Below are 24,397 nucleotides of genomic sequence, written 5' to 3' on the forward strand. Positions count from 1 at the left end.
CACTCATCAAAGAAGCTGAAGCCTCTTTTTGCAACAGATGGAGACTACAGCAGAATTGCACATCTGGTCAGACATAGAGAACATATGTACGGTAGATGTCAAGTACTAGGTGATACACACAGTTGAACCTCTACAAATAAGGGTCATGGAACATAATAGAACAAGGGCTAGAGTGAAAATGAATTCATCTCTCCATTCACACCAGTAAAGCTTCCTTATACAACACAGTACAATGCACATAGACGGGTACAACTTGCCAAGTTTTAAAGAATAAGAGACTGCAGAGTGTAGGGCGGGACTCCTGTATGGAACCTCATTTTCCCGGGGCTCAAGGAATATTGTGGAAGAGGTGGCAGAAAGATTGTAAGAGCCAGGGCTAGTTCATGACCACAAGAAAGCAGAGGCTTCCAGGCCACTGGAAGCTTGCACATGTGAACCTGTGTCAGCAGTAGAATCGAGCACAGGACCCTTGTCAACTCAAACAAGGGCTCAAGGGGTGGAGAGAAATAGGTAGAGGGCCAGTAATAGACTGAGAACTATTGGAGAGTGGTTGCTGCTAGGTGAGGGAGAGTATGATTTACAAATGAGCACTAGATGGGCTGATTAGACTCCAGTGGACACATTTACATTGAAGGACATTTGGTATAAATGCCTGAATGAATAGGGCTTGACATGTATGACTGAATATATGAGATCTGGTGGGGGGACGTGGGAGGCATGGATGGGGGGTGGGCCTAATCTTGATTAAGAACTATTGTATGAAATTACAAAAGCTCAACAGAAAAAATAAGAGTACATGCTCATCAGTATTTTTGTCGCAGCACCACTTTTTTTTTTTGTCTCAAATTGACTTCTCTTTGAGTAAATTCCCTTTAACTTGATGCATTTTGTTTTTATTCCTTTATATATTTTTTTTTCACGAGGCTTAGGAGACACAACAGTTTTTGTTTTTGTTTTATTTTTTCTGAATTAATTAGTATCAAGATTTCAAAAATTCAACATTTTAATTTAATTTCTATGACACAAATAGCATGAAAGAATGCATGTCTACAAAACCAGCTCTTCAAAGAATACTTGAAGCAATACAGAGAGATGAGAGAGAAACAACTATACCCCAGGGACAACAAAGAAAATAAAGGTATAATTGAAGAAATACAAAATTAGAGAACATAAACAGCAATCAAAATGAACACAACCAATACACATCTTTCAATAATAACCTTAAATATCAATACTTTAACTTATATTTAAAAAGATTTATTTAGTTTGACATAATTGGATATGTATTTTATTTCTGAAGTTTAATATTTATTTAGGTGATGCATTATCACATGTGAATTGTTTTTTTTAAAAAGAAGCAAATAAGTAAAAAGATGATAGCATGTTAATCTCAAAAATGTATTTTATTCAAATTTTATAGAAATTATCAATTTATATAGAGATTACAAAATAAATTTATATACAACATATCTTAAAATTTAATAGAGCTTACAATGTAAATATAAGCAATACATGTATATATATATTTAGAGATAATTTCTAGGTATTATTTGACATAATTTTCTACAGTAAAACAACAACTGCAGTAAAGAGCTGCTTTGGAAGGAAGGACACATTCTTCTTTATAAACTTTAACGCACCATGAATGTTTGTTTTCAAATGCTATAATATTGGCATAAGATATAAACATACTGTCTTGAACATTTTAATTTCTGTACAATTAAGCAATGCATAAACAATGCATATACATAATACAGTTTTTTAGGTAATGATGATAATTTAAAAGCATGTATTTATTTAATAAAGACATATCTTCAAATATTTTTGATCTGTCATAGGTTGTTCCCATAGAACCAAAAAGAACTCTTAGAAAAGGACAGTCTATATGTGAATTTTCCCTTTAGAATTGTAATAATAAGGAAGAATTAGGGATTTCAGTGGACAGCATTTTGTCTTTAGGAGTAGATATTGAATTTACCTTTTGGAAAAATCACTTAAATGAGCAATTTAAACTTTTAAAATTAGGTTCTTATAAAAGAGAAGATACAATAAAATGACATAAATGCTTGTCAAGATTAAATAAGGACATGTGCTAACATTAGTATACTTAGATATAAGAATTTGTCAGTATATATTTACCATTGGGTTATTTTGCAAATATTTAATGTTTATTTATGCAGATACTCAATATGGAGATAATATCTCAAGGAAGATAAGACAATGATGCTGATAATTGTGAGATATCAGCTGCCAAACACTGTATTCCACTTTTCAGAGTTATATTAAAACACCATAGGGACTGGAGAGATGGCTCAGTGGTTAAGAGCACTGACTGCTCTTGTAGAGGACCCTGGTTCTGTTCAAGGTACCCACATGGTGGCTAACAACTGTTTGTATCTATGGTTGCAGGGGATCTGAGACCCTCTTCTGACCTCTGTGGACAATGCAGGACACGGGTGCACTTACATATAGCTAGTTCATACACTCATACCCATAATATAATAAAAAAAACACCATAAATTGGGTACTTGTGCTGGATAGCTTTAGGTGTCAACTTAAAACGCTTGGGTTGAGGGAGCCTCAGTTGGGGAATTTCCTCCATCAGATTAGCCTGCGGCCATGTCTGTGGGGCATTTTCTTGATTGATGAGTAATATGGGATGTTGAGACTGCTTTGGGGGGTGCCACCCCTAAGGAGATGGTTCTGTATTGCATAAGAAAGTAGGCTGAACATGGGCCAGAGGAGCAAGCCAGTAAGCAACATTCCTCCATGGCGTGTGCTTCAGCTCCTGCCTCCAGGATCCTGTACTCAGGTCCTACCTTTGGCTGCCTCAGTAATGAACTGTGAACCATTTGGAAGATATAAGCCAAATAATTCTTTCCTCCCCAAGTTGGTACTGGTCAGACTCTTCTGTCACAGCAAGTGAAAGCAAACTAGAACATTCCTTTATATAAAACTTTATTTGGCATGTTTATGGAATTTGCGATTTCCAAGAGGATGATGCTATCAGTATTCCTGGTGCCCCATAACCTTATGGAAGAGAGAGGGGCCATAGAAGGTAAGACTGATAGAGAGGCTGGGAGCGGAGTTCATCATTTTATCAGGACCCTTATCTCTTGACAATAGCACTGATCTATGCAGGAGGACAAAGTAAGTGCTTTACCAGCGGTCACCTCTTCAGGGCACTACCTGTTTGTCACTTCAGAATTGTAATTAAATATCAGCAGAACCTTTACAAAGGATATTCAAACATTAGAACTGGGCTTCATGAGTTTCAGTGTATATTATTTCCACAGTGAGTGTAAGAAAATTGAAAATTATGGCCTCAATAAATCCACGTTTTCACCAAATTCCAAATACTTTTTCACTTATCAAGATGTAGAATCATCAATGATGATTGCAGATAAACTCAGCGGAAAAGCCTACATACAGATGAGAAAAAAAATTAAGACACATAAAATTGAACTTTTTTATTTTCGAAATTATTTGGGGTTTTTTTGCCTTTTTTTTTTTTTCTGTCTCTTTTGAGACAGGGTCTCCTTGTAGCCCCAGCTGCCCTGGAACTCACTATGCTGACCAGGCTGGCCTTGAACTCACGAAGATTCACCTGCCTCTGCCTCCCAAGTGCTGGGATTAAAGGTGTGTGCCACCACGCCCAGCTCATTTGTTCTTTTTTTAAAAATTATTTGTTCATTTTATTCTTCATTTTTTTTCTATTTGACATAACAGTAAGTCACGTGTATTTTTTCTGGGGTGTAGATTTAGTAGTATGCTAAAAATTATTCTGAAATAAGCATTGCACACTTACAGAAGATCTACGGCAATTTAGCATCTGAGAAAAGATATTAAAACAGTTCATAATTAGTGAGGTAAGGGTCAGAGTGCAAGGCAAAAGAGTTGCTGATGAAACAACGATATGGTGGAAGAGAAAACCTAACTCAATGTGCTTGATATAGGATTATGCCTGAATAGCCATGGGATTTCAACAAGTTCAGTTTAGTAAAACAACTAGGAGACTGAGATAAGACAAATTCTGGCAGTTCAGTGGGATGTAGGGGAAAAAGAGTTTCAATGAATACAGAGCCTAAGATGTCTCATTGTTGAGGTAAAATAAAAGCCATGAGTCTATACTGTCACAATAATGGGGAAGACTGACTTCATATTCTGCAATGAATGCTGCAGTACAGCTCTGACTAGCCTTAATACCTGATTTGCTGCATTTACCTCCCAAGTGCTGGAACTGTAGCATACATATCCTTGCCTGACTCTTAATGCTGTTATTAAACACATTGCCTGGCCTAAGATATTAAGTACTTCAGTGCTTTAGTTCTATGGGTATGTTGGAGTAATAATAGTGTCAACACCACAGGAATGATTTAAATTGGTATTTTACATTGAGAAAATTGAGAAGCCACTGCTTTTAAACAGTGCTGATGTAGTCTGTTTTATATTAAGTTTATTCAGACTAGAATTTGCTAATTCCCTATAGGAGAAAAGTATGGAATAGTAAAAGCAAATTTATTAGTAAAGCTATTATAATAATTCAAGTAAAAGATAATGTTTTGGGCATGCAGGTATTGAACTGTCTTACATTTCACATGTATTTTGAAGAAGCATCAACTGTCCATGAGTGATGGGCATTCACCACATTATAAAGAACAAGAGCTAAGGAAAAGGTGTTTACCCAAGAGATATTAAGGATTGAGTCACTTATGATGGGAAAGATTACAGTAAGAAAAAGTAGTGGGGGAAATAGAGAAAAACAGTATGATATGAAGATGGAAAATTTGAGATATTCATATTTGGATAGTTGAACATAAATGTAAAATGACCAGTTGCTTTTATAAGACTGGTGTTTAGGAGAGGAAATTAAGCTTATAATGTAAATTATTATCAATATTTATGCATTTCAACCCATGAAATTAAATGAGTCCACCAAAGTTGTAAATGTGGACACACATTCACAAGCACATGTACACATATATGCATGCATGCAAATACAGATATTTTATTTATGTATTACATACATACACATACATTTCATGTTTGTGTAATAGTGCATACATTTCTGTTTTCACTATATATGCATATGTTCTCACCTATTTATTTTAAGATAATTGATATTTTTCTGTCTTATACATTTGGATGAAAACATAACAGTACAATATTTTCTGCTAAGAATCAGGAGAGGTCTTCAAATCAAGCAAGTTTATTTTTTGGCAATCCTTTCATATGCTGTGCTATTTGGCACATGGTAGACACCAACATAGTAGAGAAAGCCAGCATCTATTTCTGACACATGGCTTATGGCATGAAAGGACAAATTGAGCAAAAGGTCAATAGAGCAGAGCTGGACACAAAACCCATTCTGCTGTGAAGCGCAGACCTGCCAGGGATGTCACACGTTCATCTTCTTGACTAGCTTTAGTGTCATTCTGAGCCATCCTCACACTCAACTGCAAAGACAGCCTCATAAATCAAACAAACCCTTAATATTGAATTCCTAAAGAAACAATAAAGTGGGAAAAGTCAGCAAGTGCTTCCTGGTTATTATAGATAATTTCCTTAAGGGAATGCTTGGAGAAGTGTCAAGCAAAACAAGCAAAGAAACAAATACATAACAAGGACACTGAAGAAATTTCCATCCTAAATACATGTTGGAAGATAGAAAATAGGCAAGAAGAGTTTATGTTGATGATTCAGAAAACTGTTGCAAATTGTAGTAAACAGCCACCAAAGTAAATCTAGATCTTCATGACCGACTGGCATATGAAGTCATGGGTAGCACTGAGAGCTTTGAGATGTTTCAAAAACAGGAAATACAGATGCATGTGCGTAGGCATCAAGGGCCTAATTTATAGGTCTTTTACCCTGATAAACATGCTTTAATATTAAGCCTCTAAGTACACAGTGATCTGTTGATAACATGGCTTAATGTGTGGTAGACTTGAGTGAAATTAGTGCATTAATGCTGTTTCTTCTATTAAATAACAATAAGTAGATTTTTCCCAATGAAATCTGAGTTACACAGTAAATACTATGCAAGTATTTTTTTAAAACAGTGCAAGTAGAGACATGGAACATTCTGGATGCCCGAACAGAAGTAAGCAGAGAGAGCTAGAAGGAGCACAGGACCTAGTGGCAGCCCAGTGTAGTCATTCAAGTAAGAGGTCTCCTAAACCACAGGGAAAAGTTTGCATGAGAAGTTTTTAGTGTCAGTGGTGAGGAAGCTAATTAAATCTGTCACCAGATAAAATCATGTTTGCCTTAGCTATAACTCTGTGTGGGGTAAAAAAAAATCTCATAAGGAATAAAAAGAATAGCTCAGCACCTTTGACATGTTTGAATAAGAATTTATACTATACTCATAATGTGGGAAATATTCCAAACTGAGAAAGTAGCAATTAAAAAATGATCCTGGTGTAGTAAAAACCCAGGAGAGGCAGTCGATAAATCAATTCCACAATTTCTCTGGAGGGACATACTAAACCATATGATTTCAGAAGGTTAAAATCAAAGGACATCAGATTAAATTGAGCTCAAATGCACAAAATCAGAAATTATAAAACTCACGCTATGAAAGTCAGCAGTCATACACTGCAGGAGGAGTACTCAGTTGTTGAGACTTGAAATTTCAAAGCAAACATAAGTGTATGAGATCCCAGTATGAGAGACACATTACACTCATGCACACACACATAATACTTAAGTGTGCTAGGAGGGATTAGAGACAAGTGTGTTCTGGTTAAATACTGTGTAACTGATAAGAGAGAATCCTAATTATCAGTTGGAACATAAGAAGAGAGTTAATGATGACCATACAGCCTCTTAGAAGTCACAGTAATTGGTGGCAGTCAACTCTGAAAGGTGAAGAAACATGACCTTAAATCCAGGGGGAATGACTGAAATCTAATTGAGAATAAATTTTAACTAAGTATCATCTCTCCACTCAACAGAGTCACCACTGCAGCTTCCTTACTCAAAAAAGACTGGTGTGTTCTATGCAGATAATAACATTTCCTTGCCTGAGAGGAAATAATTGAGAGAAGACTGAACTACTTACTCACAGGTGACTTAAGGGACAGCCAAGAACTTTTAAAATTTATTTACTGTCCCTGAAACTTCTGTTTACCCTTGTAAGAAAATGATAGAGGTGAACTTCTTTGCAGTTTATTTGAAATCCTAGACTAAATGGAATATATCTATCTATATCTATATCCATCTATCTATATCTATATCTATATCTATCTATCATCTATCTATCTATCTATCTATCTATCTATCTATCTATCTATCTATCTATCTATACGCAGTGATTTTTGTAATGATAAACCCACTTAAGACTGTCCTACATCAAAGGGGGCTTTGAGCAAATGTCTTATTTTGTACTGAAGGGAACAGATTACAATCACCAAGAAAGCAATTAGCACAATGAAAAATTAAAGAAATTAAGATTAAATCTGAGAAAAGAAATAAACTTGGAAAAGAAATTATTTGCAGGGAAAGCAAAATTTACTATATACTCTCACTATTGTTGGGCTATGTTGTCAATCTTTCCACACAGGATCACGATGTCACAAATGTATCAATACTTAACATTTCCTCTTCACAGACTGGAATAATCATAAAGGTAAAAAGAATGTTGCATCAGGAAAGCATAAATATGCATGTCTGTGTTTGGAAACAAAACAATATAAAAGGGTGAAAAGGTTGTGTAATTAATGGGTAGCTTTTAAGAGCAGTTTGAAGTTGCTTGTTTTCCTTACACTTCTCTGGTTGGAAGTTTTAAGGTTCAATGTGATGTTCTATATCTTGCATCGCAGAATATAAACTTGACTGCCTGAGGCTAAGCAGATTTGACAGTTGGTGGTGGCAACTCTCACTCCAGTCTTTCAGAGCAATGCGACAATACCATATGAAAGGCACTGAGATGATTCCACATTGCCACCATAGGCATTGATACCTGTAAATATGGTACGTGATTCTCTTGTTTGCCTTTGATGAAATTGGCATGACTGATATCCATGTATATCTTCAGATGAAGTTGTTTAAAATGTGCTCTCAGAAACTGTTGAAATACTCCCCACAGTTAGCACCTAAACCCAGATATGGAAATAGTGTATTTATTTGTACAATCTATTCTTTCTTATGAGTCTATAATTGAATTCACAGATAGCTCTTTGTGTATTATAATTCACTGATTCCCCACTCCCAGGATTACTGTTTTCTATAAAATGTTATTCAGTCAAAAGAAACAGTTCTTCATCTCAAAACTTATCTCTAATTGCACTGTCCCCCTTTTCAAAAAAACTATTGATCTTAATGTTAGTGTCATACATACTGTCTTTGCTTGGAAGGACATCACAGATAAGCAGCAATGACTTCAATGTTTATTCAGTCTTTATCATTTGTGATATATTTCTGTGTCTTTTATAAGCACCAGAAGAATACATTGATATTCATTCTGAAAAATTGAGGAATCCTAATAAAGAGGAAGTTAAATAACTTGATCAAGTCATTCCACTCGAAAGAGAAGGGCCTGGATAAAGTCAAGGCCCTCTTCATCTTTATTTTTTATTGAATTTTGTGTATTTCATACAGAACAGCTCAAACAATCTTAAACATATTTATGCCCCCATCCCCACTGGCACCCTCCAATAGCATTTCCTCACTGGAGCCCACATGCTGTTATCCCTGTTAAGGCCTACTGAGTTGTCAGTGTCTCCAGCTGTTCCCCAGTATAAGTCAGTCCACTATGTCTAGTCAGCCTATCTAAAGTCCCTTGTTTTAGGAAGATCAGCTCTTCTTCATCTGGCAGCAATCAGTTACCAATATTCCTTCAGAAAAGATTGAGGTCTGCTGTTCATTTTCCCAGTTATATGCTGGGTTATTGTCTGTCTGTGTTTGCATGGGACAGAACCATATGAGCATGTTCCCAGGAGCTTGTAGGATTCTTTTCCATATGGCCATGCACCTCCTCCCTGACTCTTACAATCTTTCTTCCCACTCTTCCATGATGGTCCCTGAGCCTTGGGTGGGTGAAGTTCATTAAAGGGATCCTGTCCAAGGACCATCATTCAGCAGACTCTTGAATGCTACACTTTGGCTATATGTGTGATCTTTTGTGCTCTTGGCCCCCTTCTGAATGAAAGAGTTTCATTTTTGAGAACTGAGAGATTCATTAGTGTACTCTTTATTATCCCTGTTCTATGTTCCATGACCCTTAGGTGTAGAGGTTGCATTGTAGATGTGTCTCTTGGGCCTGGACAATTCATAGACAATGTCCACGTGTGACCAGCTGTGGTACTTGGTAGTAGTTTCTGGCTGGTGCAAAATGAGCTTCTTTGATGAGTGGTGACAAGGATATTAGTCTTTAAATATAAGGATACATATTTTGCACATAGTAAGAAATCACATTAGTCTAGGTATGTGACAGTCTTGGGGTTTTCTCTAAGATCTGTGGCCACTCCAGCCATGTGTGTTAAGTTATGTTTACAGTACTGCACTTGAGTTTCTTCCCTTGAGTGGGCCTCTTCATCTTTATGTTTGTCCATATTTCTCTCCTTAAATCCCAAACCCACTTCTCCAAAGCTTGCTGTCTGTGCATTTTGTGTCAGTGTTTCCATACAGCCATAAAATTCAGCAGTTTCTGGCGGGGTGTGGTGGCACATGTCTTTAATCCCAGTACTCAGGAGGCAGAGGCACTCACATGATGGCTAACAACCTTCCCATAACCTAGTTCCAGGTGATCCAATGCCCTCTTCTGGCCTGCATGGGCACTGAACAACAAAGGCACACTCATATAAATGCAGTCAATACACTCAGACATCTAAAATAAAAATAATACATAATTTCTTTGTAATTTTAATTAAATTTTTGTGTATTTAATATTGTCTTTTTTCAAACTATTTAATAGCCACATGATTAGAAGAAGCATTTCATTATAGCTTTAACATATTCAATAACAATTTCCAGAGAAAAGATACATCTCTTTCAAAAGTGGCTGTAAATTTTTAGGTTCACAGTTGAATTAATAATACAGTTATACAATATTGAACTCAGTATAAACCCTATAAGACATTACATTGAATGAGGCTTTAAAATTTAAAAAAGATCTCCATTTTATTTTAAAATATAGTTTCCTACAAAAAACCCTTATTTTTAATGCTACTAACACTTAGATGTTTGCACATGTATCTCTAATCTCTATGTATCTGATTGTTACTAGTCATAGAGAGTTATACTTGGATCCTTGGCACCTGAGTATGGATATAAATTTATCAGGCAGATTTCAATGGTAATGTACTTCATCTCTACTAATTAACATGAAGCAAATTTTTATGTTTCCTCCTCAAATATAACTTTTTAAAATTTGTTTATTTTTTTGTGTGTATATCATACAGAACATCCCAAACAATCTTATTTGTCTGTATACCCACTTCCCAAATGGCACCCTCCCAAAGCCTTCCTGACCCCCACTGAAGCCCATATACTCTCTCATCCCCATCACTGTCCACTGTGTTGTGAGTGCCCCCGAGCCATTCCCCAGTGCTTGTCCATCCACTGAATCTAGTCAGCCTATCTAAAGTTTGTTGTTTTAAGAAGATCAACTCTTCCTCATCTAGCAGCAATGTTTTCAATATTCCTTTAGAAAAGATTGGGGTCTGTTGTTCATTTTCCCAGTTCTATGCTGGGTTACTGTCTGGGAGTCTCTTGGGCCACCCTGGCCAACAACTCAAAGGAAGGTATCTCATGTCTGACATTGTTTCTTGTTATGTAGCCTTTATCTATACACATGGACTCAAAGAATTATACTGATCCCTTTAATCTTTGGTTACACTTTCCTTTTGGGTGTTTGAGACCATACAGTTGGCCCAGATAAACCAATTTATTTTTACTCTTAAGGTTGTTTGAGGATCTATTCTTCAGGGGTCACATGGGCTTGGGAGAAGCCCCTGGCTCCTTTCTTTTAGAAGTTCCATCTATGTGAAGATAAGTCAAAGGTCCTACTTGACCATGGCTGGATTTGCTTGGAAGCATGGAGGAAATATTTCCTCTGTGTTGACCCTAATCTTTTTAGACTGGACACTGATTCAAGTCCATTTGGTGGGGTCTCCATATCCTCCTTTATCAAGAATACAGGTGACACACCAAAGTTTTATGACATTTTGAGAGATGCTTATAGTACCCCAGAGTTTACTCAACCTAGGAGGGAAAAGAGCCAAAACTGTCCTTTAAGTCCCTCTGACCAAATTAGTATAGGCCTCAAAGTATGGCTGTTGAACATCCAAAAATGTTAGTTCCACCAGTCTGGTACTTTTAATTATTATGTGCCATGTAGATATGTAGATAAAGCTTGGCGAAAGACCAAACCTTCTCAGATAGACCTTGCCTAGATATATATATTATATTCCTTGAGCTATGTGCATGTATAATTTGTCAGTAGGTTGTCCAATTAATATGGTTCCTTTGATTTTTTTTTTAAAACTAGTTAGGCATTATTTATCTCTCTCATTGTCTAATCCTTCCATGATGGTTTCCCCATTCAAAGTGCCCCCATTTTCCCATTTCTCCCTTAATAATACTCTTCTCCTATGGTCCTACCTCTCCTGAGCTCATTCTTTCCCTTTATCCCATAGGTTCCTTGTATAACCTTCCCTCCCCCTTCCCCTTTAAATAACCCTATTTTTATCTATGTCTCCTTTATCAATGCCTGTTTTCTACTGTTCTTCTCTTTCAGATTCTTTCTTTTCCTTTACCTCCATGGTTCCTTTTCATTATCCTGGTTCCTGTAGTTATGTCTGGATACATACTCATTTATCAGAATTTGGTGTTAGGATCTACATATGAGGGAAAACATACATCATTTTTTTTCCTGAGTCTGTGTTACTTCACTTAGTGTAACAGTTTCTAGTTCCATCTATTTACCTGCAAAATTTAATGAATTCATCTTTCTTTACTGCTGAGTAAGACTCCATTGTATAAATGAACCACATTTTCATCATTCACTCATTGGTTGAGGGACGCTTAGGTTGCTTCAATCTCTTAGCTATTGTGAAAAGACCAACAACAAATATTGATGTACCAGTGCCTCTGAAATAGGATGACTTCTTTGGGTATATGCCAAGGAGTGGTATATCTGGGTAAAATTGTATGTTCATTTGTGTTTTTTTAAGAGTTCTCCACACTGCTTTCCGTAGGCATTGTACAATTTTGTATTCCCACCAGCAGTGGATAAGTGTTCCCCTTTCCCCATATCCTTTCCAACATTTGGTGTCATATGTTTTCTTTAAGCCAGTCTGCATAGGGTAAGATGAAATTTAAAGTGCTTTAATTTGAATTTCCCTAATTACTAGAGATGTTGAACACCTTTTAAGATGCTTCTTAGCCATCTTTATTTCTTCTTTTGAGAAATCTCTGTTCAGTTCCTTAGCCCATCTTTTAATTGGGTTACTTCCTTTCTTGATTCTTTTGAGTTTATTATATATTCTGGATGTAAAACCTCTGTCAGATGTTCCTGGTGAAGATTTTCTCCCATTCTGTGCCTTTTCTCTTTACTTCCTTGGTTGCTTATTTTGATGTATAGAAGCTTTTTAGTTTAATGAAGTCCCATTTGTTGATTCTTGACCTTGTTTCCTGATCAATTGATGTCCAGTTTAAAAAATCCTTTATTGCACCTATATATTGTAGGTAATTGCTAATGTTTTCTTCTAACAGTTTCAGAGTTTCAGTCTTCACATTGAGGTCTTTCATCCACTTGGAATTGACTTTTGTGCAAAGTGAAAAATAGGGGTTTAGTTTCATTCTTCTACAGGTGGAGATCCAGTTTTGCCAGTACCATTTGCTGAACATGCTATCTTTCTTCCAGTGAATGTTCTTGGCCCCTTTGTCAAATATCAGGTGGATGAAATTGCATGTACTCATATTTGGGTCTTCAGTACTGTTACATTGATCTACTGGTCTATTTTTTTCCAGTACCATGTTGTTTTTATGACTACAGCTCTGTAATACAGTTTAAAATCTGGTATAGTAATTCCCCCAGCATTCCTCTTAGTGTTGAGGGTTGCTTTGGCTATCCGAGGTCTTTTTTGCTTTCATATGAATCTTAGGATTTTTTTTTCCAATTCTGTGAAAAATGTCATGGGGATTTTGATTGGCATTGCATTGAATCTATAAATGGCTTTTAATAGAATGGTCATTTTCACAATATTAATTCCTTCAATCCATGAGTATGGGAGGTCTTTCCATTTTCTGATGTCTTCCTCAATCTCTTTCTTTAAAGATTTAAAATTTTCCTTATACAGGTCTTTAATGTCTTTGGTCAGGTTTATTCTGAGACATTTTATTTTATTTTATTTTATTTATTTTTGCAGCAATTGTGAAAGGGAGTGTTTCCAGGTACTCTTTCTCTGATTGCTTATTACTGGTATATAGAAAGGCTACAGAGTTTTGTAGATTAATTTTGTATTGTGCCACTTTATTGAACATGTTAATAATTTCTAGGAGTTTTCTGGTAGAATTTTTGGCATGTCTTAGATATAATATATTGTCTGCAAAAGGGATAATTTGATCTCTTCTTTTCCAATTATCACTCCTTTAATTTTCTTCTTTTGTCTTATTGCTCTTGCAAGAGTTTCAAGCACTGTGTTAAAGAGGAATGGAGATAGTGGACAGCCTTGTGTGATTCCTGATTTCAATAGGAATGCTTCTATTTTTTCCTCTACTTAGAATTATGTTGGCTGTGGGCTTGTTGTATATGGCTTTAATTATGTTGAGGTATATTCCCTCCAGTCAAATTTCCTCTAGGAATTTGAAGATAAATAAATGCATGTTGAATTTTTCAAAGGCCTTCTCTGTATCTAATGAGATGCCCATGTAGTTCTTGTCTTTGAGCCCATTTCTGTGATTTATAACATTTATTGACATTTGTATATTGAATCATCCCTGCATCTCTGGAATAAGACCTACTTGATCATGATGGATGATCTTTTTGATGTGTGTCTGTTTGCAGTTTGCAAGTATTTTGTTGAGTTTATTTTTTTAACAAATGTCCATTAAGGATATGGGTCTATAGTTTTCTTTTTTGGTTGTATCTTTACCTGGCTTTGTTATTAGAGTCATGCTGGATTCATATAAAAAATTAGGAAGTTCTTCTATTTCTATCTTTTTGAATAAATTAAGTAGCATTGATGTAGATCTTCTTTAAATGTCTGATAGAATTCTGATGTAAATCCACCTAGTCCTGGGCTTTTTTGAATTGGGAGGTTTTGTATTACTGTTTCAATTTTCTTATGTGTTATGGGTCTGTTTAAGTTGTTGATCTTTTCATGGTTTAATTTTGGTGGTCCCCATGGTTTTAGATACTTGTCTATTTCTTTTAGAGTTCCAAATTTAGTAGCTTATAGTTTTAAAGTATTCCCTTATAATGTTCTGGATCTTTTGGTGTCTGTTGTGATGTTTCCCCTTTTATTAATGATTTTGTTGATTTGGAGGTGCTCTTTCTTTCTTTTGGTTAACTAGGCTAGTGGTCTGTCAATCTTTCTTATGTTTTCAAAGAACCAGCTCTTGGGTTAGTTGATTCTTTGTGTTATTTTCTTTATTTCTATTTCATTAATTTCTATTTTGATTTTTATTTCTTCCTGTCTGCTGGGTTTAGGTTTCATTTGCTTTTGCTCTTCAAGTGTCTTGAGTTGTATTGTTGAGTCTTTTATTTGTGTTCTTTCCGATTTTTTAATGTAGGCACTTAGAGCTATAAACATCCCTCTAAGGACAGCTTTCAGTGTGTCCCAGAGGTTTTGTTGTGTTTTATGGTCCTTTTCATTTAGTTCCATGAATATTTTTATTTCTTTCTTAATATCTCCTTTGGCCAATTCATCATTCAGCAGTGTGTTTTTTAATCTCCATGTGTTCATATAGTTATTAGGGTTCCTTCCCTTGATGATTTTAAGCTTTATCACATTGTGGTCTGATAGAATGCATGGAATTAGTTCATTATTTTTCTGTTTTGATTTGTTTTGTGTCCCAGTATATGTTCGATTTTGGAGAAAGTTCCATGAGGTGCTGAATAGAAAGTATATTCCTTGGTGCTTGAGTGGAATACTCAGTAGATATCTGTTAGGTCCATTTGATATATGGTAATGTTTAACTCAGATGTCTCTCTGTCAATTCTCTGTCCTGTTGGCCTAACTAATGGAGACAATGGGGTATTGAAGTCCCCCACTATTAATGAGCTGGGATTAATCTGGGTATTAAGTCATGTTGTACTGTTTTTATGAAGTTGGGTGCAACAGAATTTGGTGAATATATGTTTATGAGTGTAATATCTTCCTGGTCTGTTGTTCTTTGATATGAATAAAGTGACCCTTTTTATCTCTTCTGATTAGTTTTAGTTTAAAGTCTATTTTTTCAGATGTTAGAATTGCAACTCTTATTTTTTTCTTAGTACCATTCAGTTGTTTTTTTTTTTTTTTTCCATCATTTTACCTTAAGGTAGCACCTGTCCTTGAAAGTGAAATAAGTTTCTTGTAGACAACAAAAAGATGTTTTTTTTTTCATAATCCTTTCAACTACTCTGTGTCTTTTGACAGGAGAGTTCAGTCCATTGATATTTAAAATTATTAATGAAAGACGTACATTAATCCTGTTGTTTTTATTTCTGTTCACATTCTTGGTATAGCTGTGCATTTTCACAGTTATACTTTCATTGAATTTCTTTCCATAACCCTTTGGGTATAGTTGTTTCTTTCTTCAGCTCTTTGTATTGCTTCAAGAACTCTCTGAAAGGCTGGTTTTGTGGACATGAATTTTTTCAGCCTATTTATGTCATGGAAGATTTTTCTTTCCCCTTTGAGTATAAAAAAGACATTTTGGTTGGGTAAAATTATCTGAGTCGGTATCTGTGGTCATTTAGGATTGGGAATACTTCATTCCAGGCTCTCCTGGGTTTAATAGTTTGCCCTGAAAAGTCAGCTGTAATAGTGATGGGTTTTCCTTTACATATGGTTTGTTATTTTTCCTTTGTGGCTTTCAGTATTCTCTCTTTGTTCTTTAAGTTTAATGTTTTCACTATGATGTCCCCTGGAGAGTTTTTTTTCTGGTCCTGTCTATTTGGTGTTCTATATGCTTCTTTTATTTGCATAAGCACATCTTTCTTTAATTTTGGGAAATTTTCTTTTACAATCCTGTTGAAGATCTAGTCCATATGATTATCTTGAGATTCTTCTCCTTCCTGTATGCTTATGGTTCATAAGTTTGGCCTTTTTACGGTGTCACCCAATTCCTGCACATTCCATTCTTGTATTTTCTTAATTTTTTCATAATCTTTGCTTGAGTGGTCTAATTTGTTCACTTTATCTTCCAGTCTTTTTTAAAAATTTTTTAAAAAATATTTTATTATTTTTATTTAGTGTGTACATGTGTATTGCCTGCATGTAGGTAAGTGCACTCGTGTCATGCAATGCCCATGTCAGACAGACGAGGCTTTTGATCCCCTGGAACTGGAGTTATGGACAGTTGTTAGCTTCCCTGTGGGTATTTGGATTCAAACCCAGGTCTTCTGAAAGAACAACCAATGTTTTTAACTGTTGTGCCATCCCTCTAGCCTCTGTCTTCCAATCTTAATATTCTTTTTTCAATTTCATTCATCCTATTGGTGAGGCTTTCTCCTGTCATTTCTAATTGTCTTACTGAGTGTTTCACCTACTTCTTCATTTCAGCCTCATCATTCTTCAATATTTCTCTTTTGTGAATTTATTCAGAAGTTTATCCTTATCTTCTTTCAGTTCTTTGATGCCTTTGTGTGTTCTTTGAATTCACTGAATTCTTTTAATATATTTATAATTGTTCTTTTGCATTCCATGTCCTGTGTTATCTCTAGGCTATACTCTAGAGGACTATTTGTTCTTGGTGGGGATATATTATTTTGATTTTTCATGTTTTTATTGTTTCTCTGTGACTTTGGCATGTGGATTTCTTTTGTAGTTTCTGGTTCTTATGTGAGACTCAAGCCTTCCTTTGTTGAGTTTAGGTTCGTTTCTTTTTTTTTTAAGTATTTTTTTAAATTTTATTTACTATTTTTATTTTATGTGTATGCGTGTATTGCCTGCATGTAGGTAAGTTCACCTGTGTTGTGCAATGCCTGCAGAGGACAGAAGAGGCTGTTGGAGCCTCTGGAACTGGAGTTACAGACAGTTGTTAGCTGCCATGTGGGTGCTGGGATTCGAACCCAGGTCTTCTGCAAGTATAGCCACTCTTCTTAAATGCTTAGCCATCTCTCTAGCCCCCAGGTCTGTTTTTTGTTGTTGTTGTTGTTGTTTTGTTTTGTTTTGTTTTGTAACCTTCATATACCTTTGTGGTTTACTTGTTGGGCATGTAAAGCTGGCTGGTCTAGGCTTCAGTTTCTCTTTTGATTTTGTATTGGAGTGGCCAAATTGCTTTCATCTTTAAGAGTGCCCACAGAGGCCCAAGTGGGATGAGGATCAAATGCTCTCAGGCTTTCTCCTAAGGTCTGGATCCTTCCTGAAAAGATGATGACCTCAGGAATTTGGTGGCTTGGGTGACCTGAGAGAAGGGCCCAGAAAAATGCTGGTCTCAGGAAGCTGGTGGCTGTGCCACCCAGGGATGCAAAGGGAGGTGGGTGTAGGAAGAGGCCTGGAGGGCTTTTTGTGACTACTAGGAGGAACTGGGTAGGTCTGGATGCAAACGGTCAGGAAGCAGTGGGTATTCTGGGCCAGTCCAGGGGTCTGGGGTCCCAAGACAAGAAATGGGCCAACAACCAGGCCAGGAGAGAGATGGAAAGGGGGAGCTGGGAAGGTGAATGAGGCTAGAGGAGCCAAGGCGTGGCTGCCACTGGACTTTGCCAGGAAAGATGCTGGCACTAGGAAGCCTGCGTCTGTGCAGCCCAGGGAAGCAAAGGCCCTATCAATCATTTTTATACCCTCTTCATTATTTACATCCTCCCATCGCCCCCCACCACCAGAATTCATTTATTCTGTTTTTTAAAAATAAGTTCAGGGGCTGGAGAGAATGCTTAGTGGTTAAGAGCACTGGCTGTTCTTACAGAAGACCCAGGTTTGAATTCCAGCACCCACATGGCAGCTAACAAATGTCTGTAATTTTAGTTCCAGGCCTCCACAAGCAGTGAACAACACAGGCGTATTTACACACATGCTGGCATAACACTCACACACATCAAATTAAAAAAAATTCATTCAATGCAATACTTTCTTTAAATCTTCTACACTTTATCATTTATTGTATTTTTGTATATTTTTTAATTTTTAAAGTTTTCTAGGTAATTCCAGTTTATGCTTACTTGAAAAAAGCATTTCTCAACTGTACCTTAGGCAAAGTACTTACAATTTCATCAAATAGAATTTATAAATTAATACAATATGTGAATAATCATGTCTACATCAGAAGTTTTCTGAAGAGACTGAAGAGGTGGTTCAGTGGGTAAATGCATGTATGTAGTGCTCTTGTGGAGGACCAGAGGTCAGTTCCCAGCATCTATATCAGACAGTTCACAACTACTTGTAACTGCCACCTCAGGGGGATTCTGACACTTTGATCCCCCTTGGGCACTTAAATGTATGTGCACACACTTACAGAGAGACACACATATGCACATGTAACAAAATAGATATTTTTAAAATGTTCTGAAAATTACTTAAAATATTATGTGATTAAGTACAACTCATTGCAAAATTTTGTATCATACACTCTTGTGTCATTTTGTTGTCCTGATTTCACTCATTCATTAAGGAAATATTTTTGAGACTATTTATTATGCCAAGAGTTATATGAAGACTGAATTAGAACAGGATTAGATGAGAATTTTTCTGCTCCAAGGAATTAGCTGGAGTCACAGGCAGTTAAAAAGGTGACACAACATAATATGCTTAGAGCCAAAATGAGACTGTAAATGATTCGCTAAATGTTAAGTTCTGTGATTATGGACACACAGATTGGATGCATCAAATTTGATTAGAGATGTGACTGGGAGTAGAAAAAGAAAAAAGTGACAAGAATAAAATAGGGAAAGTGAAGCCAGACTGTGCTTGTATAGGAATAAGGTCAGTATACAATTTTGAAAACCATCAACCTAAGCAGAAAGCTCTGCAAGGCTGTTGAGACATGTAACAGAAGTGAGAGAACTGTTCTAACCAGAAGATATACATGGAGATATAATGTACATCTATCAATGTATACAAGTCGACTCCAGAAAACAGAGTGAAAGGTATGCTTCAGCAAAGGTAGGGCTTCAAATCCTGACAATTGCAAAGCATAAAGGACTACCTATATGACTGAAAAGAAAACCTGAAGAATTTAGAAAAAATAGAGAGGTGTTCAATTAAAATCCTACAGTGAAAACTTATAAAATTGAATAGGTTAGACTCTCTGAGTTCATTATTGGTTACAAAACTTCTCAAGGAAATTTTCTGTAATTTCCTTGCTCAAACTCTCCTATATGATGAATTTTATAGTTAAGAATTTAGTTTAATTTCTATAATTCTAAAGTATGTGTCTTCCTATATAATGCAGGTCTGATTGATTGCTTTGCATTTCTGCATTAAATTTCTTAATCTTTGCAAAGATTATTTAAGAAAAACATTAACATATGAAACTTTCTGTTTAATTAATAAAAATGTTGAAGAAAATTAGAACTTTAGCTTATTAAAAACATTTTAAATATTAGAATTGTTTTAACTTTTTGTCTTTATCATAAATTCCCCATATTTCATAGCTTTCCTAAATCTTCCATTGTTTCGTGTCTTAAAGTAGAAGATTTACTCCTTGTTTATTTTTTTTTAATTTCCACCCATTTTAATTTGGTGTAATTGGTACATAATCAATGGAACAAATTTGAAGTACAGAGTACTTCATTTTCACATGTGAGATATATAACACATAGAACCAACAGTTATTCCAAGCAAAGCAGTAAATAAATTCATCACTATTGAAATTACCCTAACCCATCACACTTAACTCTCCTCTCTGCCATGTCTTTGCAGTCACCGATGATCATTGTAAACTACCATCATGGAAGTTTAGTTTGCCTTCTTGTAATTTAGTTTTTAATAAGATAGGAACGAATAAACAAATTTGAAATTTGCAAATTAAATTTGTTACAAAATATCAGAAGTAATTTGAAAAATTCTGAGGCATCGGCTGGGCACAGCATTTCTGTTTCTCTACTTTCTGCCTGCAAATGTCATGTGACCTGCAGCATCACCCTCTTGCCTCCATGTTTTCTCCACCATGAGAGACTGTAACGTCAAAGTATGAGCCCAAATAGACCCTCCCTTAAGTTACTTTTGTCATGTATTCTGCCAAATAAGGAGAAAAGTAACTTCTACAGTAAAATGATTCTGATGTTATAAAGGTTCTTGATTCATGTCTTCTTGAAGGAGCAAATTCAATTGAGAGACAAACAGGTCAAGCAGAAGTTTTTTTTGTTAATGTTGTTTTGCTCATATTTGTTTTCTTCCCAAATTTCAGAACTATAATGTACTTTGAGCCTACCCCCCATTATCCTCTGTTAACCTCTCCTCTCTCTCAAAGATACCCTTATTCTTCCAAATTCCCCTCATACTTTTATGCTTTTTCTCCTTCTTCTTTGCAGCCTACTGTATTTTATTAGCATTGCATGCATAAGCCTGGCTAAAAGTTTTTTTTTTTTTTTTTTTTTTTTTTTTTTTTTTTTTTTAAAAAAAAAATACCAACTACAACACTGAGTACTTTTGACATCTTCTTCTCTACTGTTCATGAAAGAATGGCTCCTCAAGGTAGAGCAGAGCCTTGTGAACCCTTCCTCTGTCCATGAGGCAATGTTGATGGGTCAATCTTGTTTGTATCTTGTGCAGGCAGCCAATGAAACTGTGAGTTCATGAGTGCAATAGTCATATCATATCATATCCGGAAGACAGCTTTTCATAGCACATCTTTCCATCTACTAGGTCCTGTATTCTTTAAGCTTTTTCTTCCACAACATTTCCTTGGCCTTGAAAAGAGTGATCTAGACATTCCTTTTTGGGAAGAGTGCTCAATAGTCACTTATTGCATATTGACCAATGAAGAGCCTCTGCATTAACTGTCATCAAACAGATGCTTCTCTGACTGAAGTAGAGAGCAGCACAAATCTGTTGATAGAAATGTAAATATTTAAAGGCAGTTTGACATCATGACTATATAGGAAAACCATAGAACTAGATTTGCCCCAGCCATGCACTATTGTCCAGGTGTACAATACAAAAATGGATTCCTCCTCTATAGTAGGCCTAAAATAAAACCATGAAAAGGTTGGTTATCTGTTTAACAAGCATGCTACTGTTGCATCAGTGGACTCATCTTCCCTGGCAGGATGGAACTGAAACTTGCAAACTCAAAATCTGGGTAAGACTGTTGACTTTTCTCCTTGATTAGTTTGCATCTTTGTAAGATTTTTATATTGTTTATTCACCTTTAGCATTTTTAAGAATTTTATTTTTTTGTATGTGTATGAGTATATTGCCTGCTTGCATGTAAATGTGCTTGTGTTGTAAGATGCTTGCAGAGATCAGAAGGGGGTATCAGATTCCAATGGAACTGTAGTTACAGACAGTTCTTTGCTGCCATGTGCATGCTGGGAGTTGAACCTGGGTTTCCTGCAAGAACAGCTAGTGCTCTTAAGTCCTGAGACATCTCTCCAGCCCCTCACCTTTAGTATTAGGTTAGCCATTCTTCATTCCTTGTATCCCTACTCCCATACTCTCATCACTACTGAAACCATTCCTCTCTTAGTATTATCCTCTTTTACATTCACATCAGATATGTAAGTGACCTCTTTCTTTCCCCCAATGGTCCCTTTCTCGATGATTAGTCTCTATGGGCACTCCAAATTTAAACACAGAAAATTTAAAAATCCAAGGTAAACAATTTTCATATGAGGCAGAAAATGATATGTTTGTCCTTATGGGCATTTATTTCCTCAGAACAATGTGTATCTGTTCTATCAGTTTAACAGCAAATTTTGTAATTTCATCTTTATTTGTAGCAGAATAAAATTCTAATTTTGTGTATGACACATTGTGATTATCCATTCCCTAGCTGATGGGTGTCCATGCTCATTCCATTTCTTTACCATTGTGAATAAAATAGGAAAGAACATGAACAAGACAGTGTCTGTAGTGGAGGAGATACATTCATTTGAGTGTATTCCCATTAGAGGTACAGCTGGCTTACATGGTAGTTTTACTCTTAAGTTTAGTAACCTCCTCACTGATGTCCATAATGGCTATAAATCTTGGAATACACACTAACAGTAATTAATACCTTCCTTTCACCCATATTTGGGACAGTACTTGTATTAGTCACTTTTCTGTTGCTGTGATAGAAACACTAACTCGAGCAACTTATAGAAAGAAAAGTTTATCTGAGCTTATGGTTCCAGGGGAATTACAGTCCGTGGTGGTAGGGAGGCATGGTGGCTGGAGGTGGCTGGACCAGGAGCAGCAGAAGCTAAGCTCTCACATCACCACACAGGCACAGGAAGCGAGAGAGCAACTAGAGATCTAGTAAGGCTTAAGAACTCTCTAAGCCCACCCTCAGTGACGTGCTTCCTCCAGGATAGCCACACCTTCTAAAACCTCCCAAAACAGCACCATCATCTGGGGACAAAATATCTGAACACTTGGAGCCTATGGGGGACATTTTCATTCAAACCACCACAATACTCTATTTTATTTATTATTTGTTTTTATTTTATATGTATTAATGTTGTGCCTGCATGTATGTATGAAATGGCTTTGAGTTTTTCTCCATTTTGAATGACATTGACTGTCTGTGGTCACCACTCCTTTTCATTATAATCCTTGAAACCCTAGCTAGAGACATAAGACAAGGGAGGGAAATGAAAGGGGTAACAATTGAAAAACACGTCAAATTGTATCATTTTCAGATGACATATTACATGAGATTACAAAAATTCCATCTGGAAACTTCTAGAAATGATCAAGACTTTTATCAAAGTGTCAGGATTCAAAAAACAATTCACAAATATCAGTAGTTTTTTATATACTGATGAAAAAGAGAGAAAGAGTTCATGAAACACATTCGCAATCGCTTTAAGAAATATAATGCCTAGGAATAACCCTAATCAAAGAAATGAAAGATTTCCATAAAAAATATTAAATCTTTGAAAAAGATATGGGGGGAAACTAGAAGATGGAAAGAATTCCAGTGGTCATGGAAAGGTAGAATTAATATTATTAAAATGACCATCTTCCTCGAAGCGATTTACAGACCCAGTGCAACCCAATAAAAATCCCATAAGAGTCTTCACAGACATAATAACAAAGAAGATTCTAAAATTCATTTGGCAATACATTACACTGGATAGTCAAGGTAATCATGAGCAAAAAGAACAATTCTGGAAGGATTACCATACAAGAACTCAAACTATATTACAGAGCTATAATAAAACCATCATAGTGTTGACATAATATCAAACTAGTAGATCAATGGAACTAATTAAAAGACCAAAACATGAGTACATGCATTTACAACCACCTAGTATTTGAAAAAGGTACCAAAAATAAAAACGGAAGGAAAAATGACATCTTCAACAAATGATGCTAGAAAAACTGAATCTTGATGTATAGAAGAATTACATTGAACCCATCCATATATATTACCCTGCACCAAATCAACATTAAATGGATCAAAGTCCTCAATTTGAAACCTCTAAAGCTGAAACTGTTAGAAGAGAACCTCGGCCATACACTACAAAATACTGGTGCAGTAAAGGGCTCTCTAAATTGGACCTTATTCACTCAAGAATTAAGGTCAACAACTGACAAATGGAACCTCAATAAATTAAAAAGCTCTCCACAGCAAAGTTAAAAAAAAATCAATCAAGTGATGAGGAATCCTAGAGTGAGAGAATATTTGACAGGTATACATCTGATAGACTATTTCCTTCAAAAATATACAAAGAACTTAAAAAAACAAGAATCAAGAAAAAAAAAGACCCAATTAAAAAATGGGCTGTAGAGCTGAACAGATAGAACTGAAAGGAAATAAAAATGCCTCAGAAATTCCTTAGAAAGTATTCAACACACATAGTATTAGGGAAATGAAAATTAAACTATTTTCTGTTTTCATCTTTTGCCAGTCATCTTTACTAAGATTAAATTTTTTTTTTTAAGTTTCAAAGAAAGGAAAAGGCTTATAGAGTGATGGAGCATGATGGCCTACTTCATTTTCATGGCCTTGTGTATTATTTAAATAAGAAACAACTGGAGAAGAGAAAGAGGACTGAGTGAAGACAAGCTGTGGGGCCAAATTTATTCTTGGCTCTTTCACATGCCAGGGTGACCTAGGAATGCAGCAGAAATACAGGTACTCCTTGAACTCAGAG

This window comes from Nannospalax galili, unplaced genomic scaffold (assembly GCF_000622305.1).
Source record: "Nannospalax galili isolate Female #2095 unplaced genomic scaffold, S.galili_v1.0 scaffold79, whole genome shotgun sequence".
Lineage (NCBI taxonomy): Eukaryota > Metazoa > Chordata > Mammalia > Rodentia > Spalacidae > Nannospalax > Nannospalax galili.